This window comes from Harpia harpyja, chromosome 4 (assembly GCF_026419915.1).
Source record: "Harpia harpyja isolate bHarHar1 chromosome 4, bHarHar1 primary haplotype, whole genome shotgun sequence".
NCBI classification, from domain to species: domain Eukaryota; kingdom Metazoa; phylum Chordata; class Aves; order Accipitriformes; family Accipitridae; genus Harpia; species Harpia harpyja.
The window spans coordinates 16,720,112-16,737,320 of NC_068943.1; the positions used below are offsets into that span (position 1 = coordinate 16,720,112).

General features: G+C 34.7%; 1 long non-coding RNA gene across 1 annotated transcript; it reads right to left on the reverse strand.

Annotated features, from left to right (window-relative positions):
• Nucleotides 1–641: 641 nt before the first annotated feature.
• Nucleotides 642–13,795, reverse strand: LOC128141069 (uncharacterized). The gene is made up of 3 exons (XR_008234887.1): nt 13,724–13,795; nt 2,339–2,398; nt 642–698 (listed from the first exon to the last, which is right to left on the reverse strand). It is a non-coding gene; the product is annotated as an uncharacterized LOC128141069 (long non-coding RNA).
• Between the last annotated feature and the right edge of the window lie 3,414 nt (nt 13,796–17,209).

Consider the following 17,209-nt stretch of genomic DNA (forward strand, 5'->3'; position numbering starts at 1 on the left):
GTTGCAACTACTATTATCTAGGGTTGTATACAATCTCTAGGACCATATGACCACATTTATACTAGTAACTCATAAATCACTGGCTGTGAAAAAGCTGATTTTATATAATAAATGCACTTATTAACATATGGCATCTATATAATACATTAATATAATTTTACATATAATATTTTATAATAAATGGACTGTAATTAAAAATAAAAATGTTATCCATTGAAGAATTGTTTAAGATGAAAAAAAGGCCACATTGATTCTCATTTGAAAATTAATAATGATAATAAGAAAAAAGAGGGGGTTTTAATTTATTTATGATACTCCTCTTTTGTATTCAAAGGACAATTTTTAGTTTGATGAAGCATATCACATTTATTTAAAGAACTTTGGTGGTCATGCACTGACTGTTTAGAGTTGCAATAAGATAAAGTCAAGTACTACCTGCATTTCTTCCACACTGAATTATTTGTATTTACTAGCCTGTACTCAATGAGGAATTTTAAAAAGTTATAATTCTATGGTTTAAATGAAATAAAAATATTAGTTTTGATTCCTCTAATGATCTTTACAGAACAGAACTAATACTAATATCAAACCAACCACAAACATTTTATAAGTATATAAGGGAAAGATTATGACAGCCTTGCCTCTTATTTTTCTGACCAGCAGTATTTATTCCAGTAAAATCCTCAAGGTCTTTTCCTCTGAAACAACAAACAAATACAACTGTTAAAATATTCCCCCTATCTGGGAAGAGGTAAAGTGTAGTAAAAGAAAGAAATATATTTATGCACACATTTAAAGGGAAAAAGTAAATCGTTACTTAAGTTTACGTTCAAAATTTGCAAATACTTATGGTTTTGACCATAATAAGAAAATATGTTTACAGTTTTTCAGTAACAGGGTAAAGTTCTGTACAATTAAATAAAAAATATTATCTAGTACAGCCAAGAAAATAATAAGGCTTTGTTTAATTGTATCAATGCAGTAGTTTAAGATTGTTCTTTGCCAGTCAAGACAGTGAAGGAGAAACATGAACTTTCAAAGAACTTAGTATTCATTTACAGGCTCCCAGCAGCTTAATGCTTGTTTGCATCATTAATTTGCAAAAAATATGTTTTTATTTAAACTAAGAAACTTCTACTTCTTAAGACGACACCTAAAAATATGTCCAAATGTCCACATATTTTTGCTTTTGGAATGATAAGAAATTACCTCCATGTGTCATCATAGTTAACACTTAAAGCATTGATGATGTCTGTACTTATACTGAAAAAGTAAGCATCCAAAGACTCACAAAGTTTACATATAAGGAAACACTTTTTTTAAAATTTCATACATACAATTAAACTAGCGGTTAGTTTTTCCTCTGGTTTTTTTTAAAATTATTTTTAAATGGTTCAGCAAATTAGAGAATGGTATGACCTATGAAAAGCACTCTAACTAATGTAAAAAACCCTGATCCCCTTTAAGTAGAAGTAGGGAGCAAAAGGAAAAGACTAAGTTAGATCTGTGAAGCTGCTAACTTGCTCACTTCAATAATAGGCTTATTAATCTTAAAACTTTGGATGTCTCCTAAAATTCAGTAGTGTCTCAAAGTATTGGACTCTACCCTAATAAATTCTCTGTGAATTAAAATTTGCAAAAAAATCAGACTCAACTTACAGGTTAGTGCTAAGTGTACAAATATATATGTATGTATGTATGCATATATGTGAGATTGCCTACTGTAAAATAGATGATCACGTTAGCAACGTTTATGTGCTGCTACTGTTTAGAACATCATTCTTGAAATTATCTGTAGAATTTCAGTGTTAGGTGTGACAAATATTACATAGCTCTTAGTAGCACAGTACACTGGCAGATCTTCCCTTTCCATATGCTGAAGGGCTGCTTACCGACCACAAGATACTTTGCCTGAAACACACTGAACTGATGTGCTGTTCAAAAATGTAAGTTCAAGCTGTTCTTTATGGATTACTGCCCTTGCTGAATTAAATGCTTTGTTACACCCTGTTGGGGCAACACTTATCATCCATGAGTTCTGCAATATTTTGTTTAATGCCCCTTCTCTAACTATATTAAAATATTTCTTTAATAATTTTATTGAGGAAGCATATAAGGCATGTATGGAAGCTTGCCATACATATTTTTTGTTCAGCTGATAGCACGCATGTCAGTTAATTAATCTGTACTTTTATACTCATCATTCTGTATAAGGAATGCTACTTATTAATCTATAAACTTTTTACAGATTTGCAACATTACCTTTCCTGACATTCTCACAGTTACAAACTACTCACTGCCTTAGAAAAGCAGGGCCTGAGAAACTTTGAAGACTTACTCCTTATCACTTGTGAAAGAACTTGGATTTACTTTGATGAGGTTACCAAGATCTTGGTTCCTTTAAAGACAGAACAAAAACCAGATGAAATCACAATTAGTATAGCCAGCTGTCAATTAGCCAAATTAAATACTCACTTAAAAAGAAATTATAATTGACACATTCTTTATGAAAGACAAAATTAAACTGATGAAAAGTTCAAAGCATACATCATTTTAGTAATTCAAAGATATTCATAGACACAGCCATATGCCCACCATATGCACATAAGCACACACTCTTCTGGAACAAGAGGACCAAATTATGTTTTGGAAACAACAAGTTATAACTAATACTTATGTCAAAAAGTATAATTCCCGCTGAACATGCATCATGGACAACTTCAAAGAGTACCTCCCTTTTAATATGCTATGATATAATAAAAATCTTTACGAGAAAATACAATTAGCCAAGTATTCCTGATATGTGCATGAACAATTTCTTAGCTAAAAGGTAATTATGGACTAAGTCTTTCTGGATAAATCAGCAAAAAGTCCATTAGTCTATTTGGTAGGCTATCTAGACCAGCCCCTTCCCAAATAAACTCTCCCTTGTCATAAGAAATTTCATGTTGAAGCTGAGCAATGCTGAGAACTAGTTACATCCACTGATCCTTGAACTTCCGTAAAAGAAATAGGATGTGATTTACTATTATTATCTGATATAACGGAAAAAAAAATCTTCCTTGAATTAGATCTTGTTCGTTAATTAATTTTCTTTTTCAATATACTAACATTAAACCTGTAATATATATTAATATAATGTAACTATTAAAAATAGAAATATAAATCAATGTCTTTTATACTCTTTGAATGGAACATTTAGTAGTATCAAGTCAAAACATGGGGTGTTGCTTTGACTGCCTTTATTTCCCTTCAAAAGGTTGCACTGGTGTTAACATTTCTATAAAACACTTCATTTTCATGAAAATGCATTTTCCAACTGCAATCTCCTCTACTAAAGAACTTTCAGCAACTTTACCTAAAAAGTTACTATCTAGTAACCTTAACTCACTACAAAAAATTGAAAAATTTACTCCTCAAAAGAAAGCAATGGGAAAAGAGTGATGCCCATGATGGTATGACAGTGCCCCCGCTGTAGGACCTGTTCTGTAACCTGGTAGTCAACAGTGTTCCATACAGTCTCATTACTGACATTTCATTCTGAACGGTTCTGTCATGAAACAGCATCTCAGTGAAAGATAAAGACAGCCTTTTCAGATTTCTTCTTGGTCATGTTTGCCAGCTTTAGGGCTCTCTTTGATGAGATTATCAAGACCTCCGTTTGCTTAGGAATGAAACAAAACCAGTTCAATGCAAGGAGAGTCTACTGCCACTTAGCAAGAATTCCATGCCAGTCATTAATAAATCTACATATTATATATTTTTGTAAATTCTCCTTATATTATCACAGATTTCATACTTTTCAGAGTTTTCCTCCAGAAGCCAGAGTCTTGTGGTTATCCAAAATTATCCTTTCCTTTACAAACTGGATGGCAAATTGCTTCCTCAGTACTTGGAGGTAGCAACACTAAAATGATAATAAGTCTAATAAGACCACAGATAGTTACTTTGTTGGCTTATATTTTTGCTATTTGTATTAAGAAAAAACCTCCAGCTGTGTATGTGTCTGGCTTGAGTAAAATATACATTATTATTCTTGTCTGCTGCATCCTCCATTCCTTTATGTTCTTAGAGGTATTTAAAATATGCACATTAAGTCTTCTATAAAGCCTACTGAAGCTTTGCAATTGCAGCTACCTCAGTTATGATCTTTGTGTGCTATGCAACCCTCACGTATGTGTCGGCCTTAGTGTTGCATATTCACCCAAAGCACAGAAAGCAGGAGAGTTGGGACTCCTGTTCATTCTGGTTGCAATCATAGGATTATATGCAGTTTACTCAGCAGGGTTATCAGTAGCCTTTCTGCTTACTTCTGCTGACTTTCACAGTGTGGAGCAACAGAAAGGCTGTGACGGTAGCAAAGCCGTGCCCTGCAGGCCAGTACGCTCCTATGTCTGATTTTCAAAGGAATATAAGCATTTGCAGAACCAAATTCCAATACATTTTCTATGAGACTTAGCTCAGTAGAACAGATATGTTTGAAATTTTTACTCATGGTATAGATATAAAATATTGTATTAACTTTTTTACAATTTTCAATTTCATATTTTTTAATAATTCCTGGGGGTTCTTCCTTCAGAATCAGATAAATTTACTGAAGACACCTTCCTATAAAAATAAGCAAATACAATGTAGGTAAAATATGCTCCCACCACAAGGCCCAAATACTAGAACTTCTTGTGTTAACCTTTGTAAGAAATGTTAAAATATCTTAGTGTTTTTTTATCAAATGCTACACAATTGAATTAATAACGCTATAGAAATTGATTGTAGAACACTGGGAAGTTATATCACTTATATACTTGTTCTTCTTGTAGGTAACATATTTCTGTTGACAGGGAAGGAAGAAACTCCTGTAGATCAGCAGGAAAGATTCTGGCTTTGAAACACAATCTTTTTAAGTTTTCACATGTATTTTAACACTCTTCCCAGATAGCTTCAGATTTGCTTCACCTTAAATTGCTCTGTTGACTTTGCACAGAGTTTTCAAACAAAAAAAGAGGAGTTATCTAAAATACTTCAACCTTGACCTATTACCTGTTTGGAAATTGGGGGGGGGGGGGGGGCGGGCAGATTTACAAACTTCCAATAATTTAAGAATCATTCATTCAGAAATGTGTGTACTGGCCCATATTAACCCTTGGTGCAACTCAAGGGATAGATGAGCTAGTTCCCTTCTGTAGACTTTGCAGCCAGCAGCATTTTTTTACTTCCTCATACATTATTTTCAGTGCTTTGAGTATCCCAATGCACTGACTGGCTTGCAAGGAAGATTTTACTTACTGTCCAAAGGGATAGTAACAAAAGTAATAAAAGTCTAGGCTGCATGTGCACTCCTTGTCAACTTGCAGCCTGATTTATAGAACACCAACACTGAAGAGTGCTAAGAAGTGAACAGAAACAGTTGCAGCTGCAGATTACAGCACAAAAATACATGCTGACTGACCTGTTCAGCTACGCTTTATGGTTCCTATGGAACAAAACTTCTGTAAAACATAACCCTTAGAAGATATTAATTTATTGCACTGGTAACATTTCTCAAACTTTCACCCTCATGAAACATCTGCTTGACATGACTGCAGCAAGTAATCAGGGCTGACATCTTGCAAGTTCTTTGCCTTGAGGTGGCTGGCTAGTGCAAAGCAGAGGTCATACGATACGCAACTTCAACTGCTGGTTCAAGCATAGTTCAGGTTATTAGCAACTGAAGTTAAAGTTTGAAAGCTGTTGTTTATAAAAGGATAAGATGTAAAGCAGGGCAAGCTGCAGGAAATAGTGGATAGGTCAGAACTTATCTGATTAGGTTCAGGGCATACTTTTGCTGAGTTTTTTAATCTCTCGTTGTTAGCAAAGCTACATTTACTTTAGCAATAGCACACAGTGGGTACCAGTGTTGACATCACCGCATAACCCAGTCTCACATTAAAAATTAGAGTGGATGTGCAATACAGAGCCTAAACAGAATTTCAGTTTAGGTTTCATTTGAGAGTTGTTAGCATGCTAAAAATCAGCAATACAATTTATACCTTTTCTAATACTTCTAAAAGAGATGTCAAGTATTAAAGTGGAGAAGAGACTAACCTATATATTCATACATTAAAGAAGCTCCTTGAATATGAGAATATAAGATGCAGTGAAAGGCTGTTGTGGAGAAGGTTTTCCAGTTGCAGATATAACTGTCATTTGAAAAAATAAACTATTTCAATGTCCAAGGATGGCTGAATTGAATTCCTATTTCTTAAATATGTCGACAATTTTAAAAAATACAGATGATGATGGAAAACAGCAGCATAAAACTTCTACACAAAGCAGTTTAGACAAACCTGGGAAAATATCTTTCAAATATGGTAGGTGGCTTGTAATAGATGGTGACATTTTTCATAGGTCATTCCAAAGGATGCCACCTCCAAGCATAGCATTTTCAGAGACAGACATTACATCACTGTGAACATTCTGCCTAGAGTGCGTATTTTTCGAAATGGATGAGAATGAGGTAGGTCAGACAGCCTGCCAGGAGGAGAATATATAGTTTGCTCGTAAATTCAAGAAGATGAAATATTTTAATACCACCATAGGACATGATTGGAATTTTTTAGGAGCACCTAACTCAGGAAAACAAATATATACTTTTGTATTCTGTATAAAAATACTTGGAACAGCAATACAGAGGATTTTGTATCACATTTTGTACAAAAGGATCAAGTATTGAAAAAAACAATGAATTTATTATAAAATAAAAATGTTAAGACTTAGAATAAGACCTAGGTGTGTTTGTTATCATCACCGAAGTATGGAAGATAATTCTATTAATTCATTTACTTTTTCCTTTGTAAGGGACCACCTCCAGAAAAAAAGTCTATTCTGCCTTTAACATCCCCTCGCACAAAAATGCTTAAAGTAGCACTATGAATCTACAAGAAAGCCCCACTCTCAAGGCCAGAAAAACCTATGTGCAACTGGGCCACTGTGGGCTTCATGCTATAAACTTGTTAACCACGAATTTTGCTGCTGCTGTCTGCTATTTTGCCTCTAGCTGCCTGTGTAAAATAGGATTAGAAATTTGACAACTAATGAAGAGAGTCCAGCAGAATAAAAGGCTAGCAAAGAAGATAAGTAAAATAGGTTTAAAAAAAGCTGTCAAGGCATGCTGCATGCAAAATTTATGGCTTAGTTTAACCAGACGCTCCTGTTCTGCCATATCTTGGACCCCTATGCCTCTCAGACCCAAACAAAAAGGGAAATTATTTAGGGTTTGTGTGATAAGCTCTCCAGAAATTAGCTAAATTTCAAAAGCTTAATATCTCTGACCCTGAAACAATATCAGCAAATGTGCCTTCATTTACAGAACAAATGTCTTTTGTGTTATCTCATTTTATTAATGTTGGGTATCTAATGTCTTCCTTGATTTAATGTGCAAAAGACCTATGGACATGTTCAGTAAGTAATCTTTAAAGTTATAAAAATGAATCATAGAATCATAGAATCATTTCGGTTGGAAAAGACCTTCAAGATCATCGAGTCCAACCATTAACTATGCCCCCTAAACCATGCCCTGGAGTACCCTGTCCACTCGCTTTTTGAATACCTCCAGGGATGGTGAATCAACCACTTCCCTGGGCAGCCCATGTATGATGCAATCACAAAGTATGATTTTTTTCCTCTTATGCTCTGTATTAAAAACTTAGAGAAATTGAATTGTCTACATTTTGCTTTGCCTTTCAGTCTGCATTTGATTTCTAACTCAGTTCACTTGAGATAATGATCTAATACTTTTCAGTCCTTCTGCTCTGTGAGATCTGTTTGTGAATCTCATTTATTTCAGTGGATAATAGTTCCGTAATTCTGGTTTAACTGGTGACAAGTCAGATCACCATCAGAAAGGAAAACACAAATGAATCCCATCCAGACATTCAAGCACAGCTAATAGTTTTTTTGGTTTGGTTTGGGGTTTTTGGTTTTGGGGTTTTTTTAATCTTGAAAACATTCAGGTAAAGTTTCAAATGGCATAGAAACAGGAAACATGAACCATGCCTACAGAGCTTTAGTGATGTCATTAGTTATTTGATGAAAGCAACGAAAACCTTTCAAATATTTGTATTTGCAAATTGGAAAGGCAATGAAGAAAACGGTCAACAAAAATAGATTTTAAAAAGTTTGGTCACATTTTGCTGACTGTCCTTATGCTAAGGCCAAACTGAAGTTGATCCTGGACATGTGTGGGAAAGAGTGAGAAACAAAATTTTAAACAGGCCCAAGCCATGCTCTTGAACCTCAAGTATCAGACAGGAAAGTATGTGACCACAACTCTCTAGTCATTCAGTGAATGCTTACTTAACCTGTAAAAGTCTTGCTAAGCCCATTTCTAGTTCCAGATGTTCTCTAATTCCTGAAGGCATTCTTGCCTTGTTACCTAGAATTTCATCATCCCTCTTTGCTGATACACAAACAGTCCACATAATACCCAAGCACCAATATTGTAGGTGTTGTTTTATGGACCAGAAAACTGAAGGACCACACAAGTTTCACAAGACTTGCCGTAATGTCTTTAATCAGTGCGGCACTTCATGTCAAATCCCTGGATACTCAGTGAGGCCAGAGGCAGATCTATTAAAGGAGTCATACACAGTATTTTTAATAGATCTCCATCTGTTTTCTGATTAAAAGCCCTGAGCAGGATAATAAAAACTACTGAGGTGACTCCCTCTTTCTAACAGATGATATTATAAGAGATATATAATATTTCTAAATATGATACCAAACAAGTTGCATCTGTTGTCCTTTCTTCAGTGATCTCTCCCGGTTGACCTCCCACAAAGCATTCTGATCAACAGTTCCTTCTTCTGACATGATGCAATATGCAAAGACCACACTAACCAAGTCTGGCTAGAACCTTAAGGGCATTTCTGACCTAGTCATGTCAGCACAGAAGAAGACAAAAACAACCGATTGCCAACTGGACCTTCCAAATCTGAACTAAAAGAGTTGGTCTAGAGTACATTAAGTATGTCAGGCATCTCACTGGATAAAGGTTAACATCATGGGCCCAGCTGAATTTTGATCTGCCGTCCATGGCTGCTTTACCGTCCCTATATCAGATTTTATCATTAGTATAACTGAGAATGAATAAAGAATTTCTTTGAGAAAAGAGTGGCATTTATTCTGAAGCAGGGTGCATTTCCTTCCACACCACTATGCTGACTAATCAGTGCCAGGAGCCCTCATTCAGCCCTTTCATCAGTAACAGCCGAGGATGAGGGAACAGAAGAGGTCTGCAGTCAACTGTGAAAGCCAATTTATACCGTGCCAAAACCAGTGTAATGCTTCACCCAGAGGATTTTGGAGTTAAATACAGAGGAAGAAGCTGTTGATCAGAATGTTTTATAGGAGGTGGACTGGGAAAAATCACTGAAAAAAGGACAACAACTTATTCAGTTTTGCTTGGAGGATATGTATGACCCTGTAAACACTGTATTAACTTTTCAGTTAGGAATAATGGGCTTGGATCTCTTCACATAAGCTCTGCAACAGGAAATCATTTATATCAACATGCAGAAAAGCTGTAAACCAACATTCCACTGAATGCCTGATCTGTCAGAATTGGGAGGCAGAAGGTCCCTGTCACTAGGAAATGCCTTCTGCTGAAATGCAAAAATGTATCATCAAAAATGACTATATTAATTTGTACTATCAAAAACAATTTAGAAAGTGTAAAGCCACTTCACTTTACCATAAAGAAAAAATTGTCGTTGTCGCCAAAGCAAGATCTGGCTGCAGTTACAAATACTGAATTATGGATATGCCTTCATGAGTTCTGTTTTAGTATCCTTGCTTCCAACATTTTGAGTGACATAAGTGTCCTCCAGAACATTTTAGAGGTCTCCTGAAGGTCTCACTAAAAAGTGAAAGCAAACAAAAAAGACATCACAATGGAAAAGTCACACAGGAATACCTGTGTGGGAGTCATGCCTTCTAATTTTGGTCATCTAAACTTTAGTCAAACCTAAGATAATTCTCTAGGATGTTTCCAGTGGCTGTTTGGAATTGCCTGTCTCTCTCCATAGAACAGATTTCTCTCTTTCATGTAATGGGAACACATAATTAGCCAATGCTTCAAAATGCACCTACGTGTTCTTTCAGGTTTGTGCTCTTTGCAGCTTTAGAACAATAAAAGTTTTATCAATAAATGTTCACTTAGGAGACCTGACATGATGGTTTTAATTCCATTGGTTTGAAAAATTCCAAGTTGATACCAATTTACTCAAATTTTGTAAATAATTTCAAAAAACCTTGTATCTTATTTTTTCCACTCTTCAAAGTTGCCAAATGTTGATAGACACAGAAAAATGTGTCCTTGTTACAAGAGATAGTTTAAGCACAGGTAATTAATGTGTTGTTCTTTCATGATCTTTTATAATGAAAACTGGCAACACATGTCAGGTCAAAGAGGAATATCATTAAAAAGGAGCATAATACAAACATATTTACAGCATTGTCTAAATTTGCTACTATCTGACAGGAGTGATTATAGTTAATTACCCTGTACCATATGGGAAAACCTGGTACAGAACTAATATTCAATGTACGGTAATTTATAGAAAATAAAATGTTAAAGAGCCAAGAACATAGTATCTGCTTCATTATGTCAGAAAAATATTCTAGTTCCTTGTTTCTGTTCCCTAGAAATTGCCTCTCTTACCCACATACATACAAATACACAGCTGCAACATTTTCTTCAACCTAGCTCTGCTGTTGATGGCATACCAAAAAGGCATGCTTCTGTAAAATTTCTACAATATGCCCTGTGCCCCTACAGACTAAGAGTCATTCACTGGTAGCAGACAATCTCACCAAGGATGCTCTAAGAGCTGAGTGAGATCTCTAAGTTCTTATACAGCCCCTGTTACTATCACTTCAAAAGCTTCTCCTCACATATGTCCAACACAAATTCTGATATATCTATGCAAAATAAAAGATAAATTCATTACTTCTACAATTTATGAACTCTTGGAAATATGGCTTTTTGATTATTCTGCATCTTTTGGTAGTAATACCTTTGTTACTGCACTGGTAAATGTGGCCCACTGTGCCAAATACTGTTACTTTCTGTATAGATCACATGCAAGCAAGCAGCGTAGTTGAATACAAGTGAACACCATATAAAAGCAGTTTATAGAAATACACATTTTTGGTCCTAACTATAATCATTAAGGAAAGATCAACTAAAGCTGTTGTTAAACACCCTTGGGATGTTTGAAGTGGTTTAACAGTATTACCTACAGAACATGGTTCTTTAAAAAACGCATTTTTTTAAACACCTGCAGTTAATGGTTGCAACAATTCTGTAATGGAAAAACACAGAGTGAGAATCTTGGATCTCCACTGAAGTGGAAACAAAACACAAAAAGAACTTGATAAGCAATGAATAAAAGACCCATTGAGTAAATCGGAAAAAAGTTTCTGTATGTATCCATTGCAGTGCTCATATGCTGCCGCATTTGTAAGATACCAAGAGACCTGATTTGAGGATGACCTATTATGCTCTGAAAAATACACAATTATTAGACAGTGGTTATCTTTACTTTTTCTGGATCCTAGCCCACTTATGTTGTCTAGTGTACCTATAAATGCCTTAACTAATCATGAGATGCCTATTCCATTCTGTTAATCATATCCATAAGGTGGAGGTCCGTATGTCCATGCCTCCAGATATGCTATATATATTATTGTATACTCTGTGTTTTAAGATGGATGCCACGTCTAACTGTTGTACTTGAAAACAATGCAAAAATTGCTTTTTATGTTAACAGAATCAGTGTTAGGCCTTGCATGGAACAGTACACAATGAAGCTTACACTTTTAGCCAAAAGAGATAGTATCTGACATCCTTTTCAGGTAAATCCCTTCCAAAAGATTTTCTGTGTATTGCTGACCAGTTTGATAGAAAACAATTGCCATTTTCCACTTATTTTATACTGAAATTAATTCATTATTCCTTTAATATCCCTATCAGAATCCTGAGTGAAAGACAAATAATCAATTAAGTATGACTTTAAAAAGCATGACCTGAAAATCTTTCCATTCTAAGTAAAAATATAGGAAATTAAAAGATGTAATATAAAATATTATTCTAATAAATGCTGGTGTTATCATTCACTTCCCCTGTGTGGCACAACCATTTTTTGCCAGAAGTGTAGTATTTATATGACATTTTTAATAGAAAAAAGGCACTTCTGCTGACAGCTGCTTAATGCATTTTTGGTTAGCGTAAATTTAACAAAAATCTGTAGTTTTATGAAGCTAACACAGCAGCAGCAGATGGATGACATCTGAAGCACAAGCCAAATGTAAAGGAATTGTAGCAGGAGTAGAGGGGGCTGAATTTTGCCTACTAACATTACAGGCTACTTATAGTTTATATAGTGACACAAATAGCTGTAGCAGCACAACGTTACCATAGAAACTTGCAGACCAGTAAAATATTCCTCCATCTCTCCACCAATGGAGGGACAGGAATACAAAGCTTGATATGGTAATGAAAGCCACCGGGGGATGATGAATGTGAACTGATTGAGGGTGAGGATTAAGTAAGACCTTAACAAGCCTTTAGGAGTGAAGAATGGCTGTGACTTCCCTAGTTAATACAGTGGCATATTTAATTTTCTAAGATCACCCGCATTTGTTGGCAGGAAAATGTTTCACTGAAACATTGCTTTTTTCCTAGGGATTACACTGTCAGACATCTTTTTGATGTCTTTCTTAATTATTTTGTACTGTTTTTACATACTGGAGGCTTTGAGTGAGGGGGGCATGATTCAAAATAATATAGAATGTGGCTTCAGACCTCAGAAAACTGTACTTTATGAATCAAATTAAATAAAATTAGCTAATGTAAACTGATTTTAGTGTCTGCACCATTTAATATTTCCAGGTAAATACTGCAAAATGAGCTACTGTAATTCTCAGTGCATATCTGGAAATCTATTTCTAATCCACTCACGTTTTAATTGCATATTCAGGCATTTTATTCTGGTCGAGGTCAGAGAGTCATATTTTTTGCATGGTTATTGCTGATTGTTTTGAAAAATGTAACATCTCCAGCAGTAGAGAACCATATGATTTGCTGGAACTTCAGTAAAAAAAAATAAATAAAATTTCTCTGTCTTTTCCACCAATAGTTTTCATGGTATTCTGTACACTTTCCAAGATACATTAGTACATATGCCATCTAACTCATACCACAAGAACAAGTCCATCTGTTCGAATGTACTAATTTTGTCACACTAAATGGTATATGTTGGGTTTTTACTATTTAAAATGTTAACACTACAATGCACAAGTTGTTTTTTTGTTTATATACATAGTAGTGTGTAGATATTACCTCTCCCACAATTTATTGAAGACCAAAGAAAATATACTGTATAATCCATACTACTTCAATTCATCTGTTTCCAAACATTTGCAGCAACTATCTGTATGCTGCTCTTTAAGATTCAGGCTAGACAGACTGAAAGAATAAAAAAATTAAACATCAGAGATAACTTAGCAAGTCAATGAGAAGGAATTCATAGTTTGTACTTCTAGGCCAATTGTTAGGACTAGGTAAATGCTGCATTTATTACACACCGTGTCCAAATGAGCTATCGAATATGGAAAACAGAGTACTTAATATCACATTTATCAATGTTTATCAAAGCACTGTTTTCATTGTATCTGCTTATGTTACCTTGCTGTAGCTTGATCATCCACATCAGTCTTTGATTTCTGAGGGGTCACCTGATCTGATGAAAAGGCAGCCCTGCAATAGGAATGGTGAAAACATACTAAGGCACAAGAAGATATTTGGAAACACATTGTATCATTGAAATGGGATATCATTGCAGATGTAGTATTTCTTACAACTGTAACCACAGTGAGATTGGATTTTCTTTGAGAAACTTTTTTGTTTGTTTTCTTTAAATATCATATATATATTTGATATAAATATACATAATATATATAAAGACATATATTACATATATGTAAAGAATACATATATAAAGAGCTATGTAATGCTTTAGTTCACTGGATTACTGCATCCACTGAGTTTTTGAAAAATTAGTATTCTAAGACTAGCTGTTCTTCTAGCATGGATATACTAATAAAGCAGAGTTTCTTTACTGTGTCAAAATTATTTTAGTAATAATGGAACTTTTAAATACTATTCTACTACCTACTAAATAAATTTTGCTTATTTAGTAAAGACTAACATTTTACTTGTTTAGCAAAGTACTGATTTTTTAAAAATTAAATAAATAAACAATTACACTTTCCTATTTTTACTTATTTGTGTTAACAGTCAGATTGGCCACTACAGGAATACTAAAATTATAAGAAATTATAAGAAAGGGAGAAGGTGGCCAATACAGTTGGAAATGAGAGTTATGTGCTTTAGAGAATCTTTCTATTAGGATGGCAAACTAAACCATGACAAGTTGTGTAGCTGTCTTAATTAGAAGCCATGAAATTACAGGTTGGTTAAGTAATCTTCTCCTAATTTAGACCATATGAAATGTACATTTAATTAATGAATTAATTTAATAAATTTATATTCTAAAATTAGAGCAACCTTTGCAGATACTCAAATAAGTTTAGAGTACTTTACATTAATTCATCTTATGTTAATGCCTTCTACTACAAGCCTTTGCCTGTGCACAGGTTTTTAATTTACCACTTTTTTTTCTTCACTTTGCTCACACTCTCTTTTTCACTCCCTCTTTAGACCATCAGTTTAATATAAAGGACTATTTGCACTAACAACATATATAACTGTGGAACTAAAATTGTGAAGCAGTTTTTAATTTTTTATGCAGTTACAGTTGGTTTTTCAATTTGGAAAAATATCCAATGAAATGTTCTAAGCTATGTGAAAATAATTACATTTCTGCAAGGAATGAAGTCTTCTTCATGTGCTTCTGTGACACTGCCTATGGAGGAACCCTCCCAGGTAGATTATACAGTCTTTGTATTATAAATAAATGTAAAATAATAATCAAGGTTTGTGCACAGGATTGTGTTTCATTTCTAAATCTACTAAGAAGCAAAGTAAAAAAGACATACATCTTTGGAGCCTCTGAATTTTCTGAAGTGGTCCTAGAGAAAGAAAAGAATAAACATTTCAGAAACAAAGTAGCAAAATGCTAGTATCAAAGCACTTTGCAAGATTTTAAATCAATCAACAGCAATTAATTTTACTTTTCCTTCCTTCCAAGATGGTATTTTTCTTTGTTTCTTAATGTGGAACATAACATGTTTAACTCAAGTAGCATAATACTAAATTCTAATCATATTCTTTATACGTTACTAAGACAATCATTCTTCAGTTAACGTTCTCCAGTCAATCACTCTGATCAATAGTGTTTTGTTTTCAGCACACAATTCACAACCAAAAAACTCAATTACAGTGAGCTGCTTATATTCTTAACTTCAATTGCAATTTCTTTTAAGTGTTCTGTAAAGTGTGCTTAATCAGCTTGGAACTGAGGCAAAGCACTCTGGAAGTTTACATGTCATGCTTGACTATAGAAGGCTAGAATCAGGTCTCAGAATCAGAAAAGGTAAGTAAATAATAAACCTTGACCAAAAAAACCCCACAAAACCGTGATTGCTGAACTCCCTTCCTGAGGACAGCAGAACAATCAGTCATTCTCATATTTGAAGAAGACACAGCTCTTTACTCCACCTATCATTAAGACTGATAGTGACCTTTTAAAACTGTGGTTATTAGCATCTATACATAGCACTTTATTACTTGAAACTCACAGGAGAGTAAAAGACTTTCCTTTGGTGACTATTATTAGTTATAGTGATATTCACAATTTGAAATAGCTTTCACATCTTCAAAGCACTTTTAGAAGATAAACAAATTAATCATTTAATGCCCATCACTGTTTAACCAACTGTCCTTGGTGACATTGCTGTTAGATGATCCAGGAAGAGTCATGAAAGCTTCAGAAAGAATATGCCTGTATTTCGGTCTTCTCTGAACTATGAGAGTAGAGGAGTAACTGGATAATTAGTGTTGAGAAGGACACAGGAATCCCAGGTTTTTGTTGGAAGCTGGGCAGATACCATATAGAGGATGCATCCTATCCTATGCTTTCAAAATTACCATGATTATAGTGAGACATTGAAATGAAGCCAGATAAATTCATCACAGTTGACATATTAAAAATACCTAGCAAGCATTGACTTAAAACAAAATAAACTTTAGCATCTAGGAGCTATCTTTCTGCTGGGTGGTGAGTGACTTTTTGAATCTTGGCCAAACAGATGGACAGTAGTAAACACAGAATAAGATTAAAAATAATTGCTAAACTTGGTTTTAAGGATTCATCTTAAAGTCTTCCACTGACAGAGATGTCATAAACTCCCTAGGCAATGGTCTACCAAGGTATTATACCTAACACGACAATGTATCCGTTCATTTCTGTTTCATTTAATTTTCATCACTGATATGCATGAGACTCATGTTGGAAGTTTCCCAGATTAAAACTAGGGAAGCACAAGGCCATGATGCAGCCAATAGGGGGCCTAAGCAAAGAATATCACAAAAGTTCATTCATGAATATTTTAAACCATCCATATTCTGTTTTCAGATGAGAGCTTAAGAAATGTTCTCTGTTCTCTTTCTGGTCTGCCAGAAAGCAACCACAAGTTTAGAAATAAACATTAAACATTCAACTGCAAGTAACTTTAGCCTGAGCTTTTCTTCTAAACTATTTCTTGGGCACCATACTGAGAGCTGACTAAGCAGATCTTGAGGTTTTGTCCACACTTAACCAAAAGGGCCCAGGGTTAGCCCTGGCTGTCAGACCAAATGGCACCAATAGATTCCTGCCCTTAACGGCTAGTCGCTCTATAGCAGATTTGTCTTGTGGAGAGCTAACTGGACCAGTCCAAAGCAAAACCATGAAGAAAGCATACAAGTATTGTAGAAAAATTTTGGGAGGACTTATGTAACCTCAAGTCACTGGCACTTCATATACCCAGACCTCAGTCAATGCTGGGCATCAAGCTGCTAAGAGCCCAAACAAGTATTTAGGTATGGGATGCTTTCTCTTCCCATGCCATCTCACTCATCAAACTCAGTCCCTCAAAGAATTGCCCTGTTGGCTCACTCCCAGAATCAGCTTTAGCCAAGAATTAGGAAATAACTAGCAATCATCAGTAC